We start from the raw sequence: 3,982 nt of genomic DNA, 5'->3' as shown, positions 1-3,982 counted from the left end.
CATATGGAAACACAAAAGACCCAGAATAGCCAGAGCAGTCCTGAGAAAGAATGGAGCTGGAGGAATCAACCTTCCTGACTTCAGATCATACTACAAAGCTGTAGTCATCAAGACAGTATGGTACTGGCATAAAAACAGAAATGTAGACCAACGGAACAAGATAGAAAGCCCAGAGATAAACCCATGCACCTATGGTTACCTTATTTTTGACAAAGGAGGCAAGAATATACAATGGGGCAAAGACAGCCTCTTCGATAAATGGTGCTGGGAAAACTGGACAACTACATATAAAAGAATGAAATTAGAACACTTCCTAACCATACACAGAAATAAACTCAAAATGGATTAAAGACCTAAATATAAGACTGGAAATTATAAAACTCTTAGAGGAAAACATAGGCAGAACACTCGACATAAAGCAAAATCCTCTATGACTCACCTCCTAGAGTAACAGAAATAAAAACAAAAGTAAACAAGTGGGACCTGATTAAACCTAAAAGCTTTTTCACAGCAAGGGAAGCTACAAGCAAGGTGAGAAGACAACCCTCAGAATGAGAGAAAATAATAGCAAATGAAACAACTGACAGAGAATTAATTTCCAAAATATACAAGCAGCTCATACAACTCAAAGTCAGAAAAACAAACAACACAATCAAAAACTGGGGAAAAGACCTAAACAGATATTTCTCCTAGGAAGATGTACAGATTGGCTAACAAACACATGAAAAGATGCTCAATATCACTCATTATTAGAGAAATGTAAATCAAAACTACAAAGAGAGATCACCTCATGCCGGTCAGAATGGCCATCATCAAAAAGTCTACAAACAATAAATGCTGGAGAGGGTGCAGAGAAGAGGGAATGCTCTTGCACTGTTTGTGGGAATGTAAACTGATACAGCCACTATGGAAGATGGTTTGGAGATCCCTTAAAAAACTAGGAATAAAACCACCATCAGTTCAGTTCAGTTCAGTCACTCAGTCGTGTCCGACTCTTTGCGACCCCATGAATCGCAGCACGCCAGGCCTGCCTGTCCATCACCAACTCCCAGAGTTCACTCAGACTCACGTCCATCGAGTCGGTGATGCCATCCAGCCATCTCATCCTCTGTTGTCCCCTTCTCCTCCTGCCCCCAATCCCTCCCAGCATTAGAGTCTTTTCCAATGAGTCAACTCTTCGCATGAGGTGGCCAAAGTACTGGAGTTTCAGCTTTAGCATTGTTCCTTCCAAAGAAATCCCAGGGTTGATCTCCTTCAGAATGGACTGGTTGGATCTCCTTGCAGTCCAAGGGACTCTCAAGAGTCTTCTCCAACACCACAGTTCAAAAGCATCAATTCTTCGGCACTCAGCCTTCTTCACAGTCCAACTCTCATATCCATACATGACCACAGGAAAAACCAGAGCCTTGACTAGACGGACCTTTGTTGGCAAAGTAATGTCTCTGCTTTTGAATATATGACCCAGCAATCCCACTCCTATGCATATACCCTGAGGAAATCAAAACTGAAGAAGGCACATGTACCCCATTGTTCATTGCAGCACTATTTACAATAGCTAGAACATGGAAGCAGCCTAGATGTCCACTGACAGATGAATGGATAAAGAAGTTGTGGTACATATACACAACAGAATATTACTCAGCTAAAAAAAGGAATGCATTTGAGTCAGTTATAATGAGGTGGATGAATCTAGAACCTATTATACAGAGTGAAGTGAGTCAGAAAGAGAAAAATAAATACCGTATTCTAATGCATATATACGGATTCTAGAAAAATGGTCCTGAAGAATTTATTTATAGAGCAGCAATGAAGAAACAGACATAGAGAATAGACTTATGGACATGGGGAGAGGGGAGCAGAGGGTGAGATGTATGGAAAGAGTAACACGGAAACTTACATTACCATATGTAAAATAGATAGCCAGAGAGAATTTGCTGTATAGCTCAGGAAACTCAGACAGGGGCTCTGGATCATCCCAGAGGGGTGGAATGGGGAGACAGATGGGAGGGATGTTCAAAAGAGAGGGGATATATATATATATACCTATGGTTGATTCATGTTGAGGTTTGACAGAAAGCAATAAAATTCTGTAAAACAATTATCCTTCAATAAAAAATATATTAAAAAAAAAGAGAACTGGGTTTTGGCAGTGGAGGGGAATGTGACTGGGACAGAAGATAAACTTTTCTGCATAATCAGGCAACCAAAAGATGTCAGGCATGCGGGTTTATACTTTTCTGGTGCTCAGAGGGGAGGTGTGGCCTAGAGATAGAGATCTGGAAGTCACTTGCCTGGAGGTGACCATGATGCCTGCGGTGTTGCTGAGACTGTGCCTGTAGAGCATGTAGAGAAAGAAGGGAAGAGAGTTTGTGAAAGTCGCTCAGTTGTATCCGACTCTTTGCAACTCCATGGACTATACAGTCCATGGAATTCTCCAGGCCACAATACTGGAGTGGGTAGCCTTTCCCTTCTCCAGGGGATCTACCCAACCCAGGGATTGAACTCAGCTTTCCTGCATTGCAGGTGGATTCTTTACCAGCTGAGCCACCAGGGAAGCCCGAGAATACTGGAGTGGGTAGCCTATCCCTTCTCCAGCAGGTCTTCCCGACCCAGGAATTGAACTGGGACCTGCTGCATTGCTGGCTGATTCTTTTCCAACTGAGCTACCAAGGAAGCTACCAGGGAAGAGAGAGAAAAGAAGAGTTTAGATTGACCTTAAAAACCCTTCCTTTCAATAGAATTATAGACTATTTTGTGACTATGCTTTGACCACTAACATAGACTTAGAGGTAGTTTGGTGCTTTAATATAAATCACAGGTGTTTATAAGGAAGGCTGTATTGCACAGTGGATAAAACACCATTCTCTTGATGGAGGGCTTGTGTCTAGGACTCCAGTTCCAGCTGTTTGACTAGAGGCTAGACTAATCTTTTTCCTTTTCTCATGTAAAAAAGTGAGGATAATGTTGTGTGTTTTTTTTCTTACTGTGCGTGGTGTGTAGTTCACGTGAGGGTCAAGTGAGATAATGTATATGAAAGAGCTTTGCAAATTGTCATTTCCATAATAGATTACAAGGTTGCCTAATAGCAATGTGTTCAAATTCATTTCAGCCTTGAAGCAAAATTTATATTTTTTCAGCCTGTACTGGGCTGGGGCTTCCCAGGTGGCACTAGTGGTAAAGAACCTGCCTGCCAATGCAGAAGAAGTAAGAGACTTGGGTTCGATCCCTGGGTCTGGAAGAACCCCTGGAGGAGGGCATGGCAACCCACTCCAGTATTCTTGCCTGGAAAATCCCATGTATAGAGAAGCCTGGCAGGCTGCAGTCCATAGGGTTGCACAGAGTCGGACATGACTGAAGTGACTTAGCACACATCTTGGGCTGACTTGAAGCAAAAGAATTGCTTGATTTTAAAAAATTTTTTATTGAGGTATTTTTGAATTATGTGTTAATTACTACTGTACAGCAAAGTGACTCAGTTATACATACATACATACATACATATATACATGAAGGTGAAGGTGAAGTCTCTCAGTCGTGTCCGACTCTTTGCGACCCCGTGGACTGTAGCCTACCAGGCTCCTCTGTCCATGGGATTCTCCAGGCAAGAATACTGGAGTGGGTTGCCATTTCCTTCTCCAGGGGATCTTCCCGACCCAGGGATCGAACCTAGGTCTCCTGCATTGGAGGCAGATGCTTTAACCTCTGAGCCACCAGGGAAGCCCACATATATATATATATATATATATATATATATATACATATATATATACATACACATATACATACACACACATTCTTTTTCATATTCTTTTCCATTATGATTTATCACAGGGTATTGAATATAGTTCCCCATGCTATACAGTTGGACGAATTGCTTAATTTTTAAAGAGTATCTCTCAAATATTTCAACATTTGATTTTATCTGAAGCCATTGTGCTCTTTTGTACAGAACAATGGACAAAGTGATGAGGGCCCGATGATC

The 3,982-nt window shown here is 41.7% G+C and overlaps 1 non-coding gene across 1 annotated transcript; it reads right to left on the bottom strand.

The window, feature by feature from the left end:
* Positions 1 to 3,645: 3,645 nt before the first annotated feature.
* Positions 3,646 to 3,717, bottom strand: TRNAW-CCA (transfer RNA tryptophan (anticodon CCA)). The gene has a single exon. It is a non-coding gene; the product is annotated as a tRNA-Trp (tRNA).
* Between the last annotated feature and the right edge of the window lie 265 nt (positions 3,718 to 3,982).

Source organism: Capricornis sumatraensis, chromosome 14, assembly GCF_032405125.1.
Source record: "Capricornis sumatraensis isolate serow.1 chromosome 14, serow.2, whole genome shotgun sequence".
NCBI classification, from domain to species: Eukaryota; Metazoa; Chordata; class Mammalia; order Artiodactyla; family Bovidae; genus Capricornis; species Capricornis sumatraensis.
Note: the sequence above shows the minus strand (reverse complement) of the source record. Positions and strands in the feature narration are given on the sequence as shown.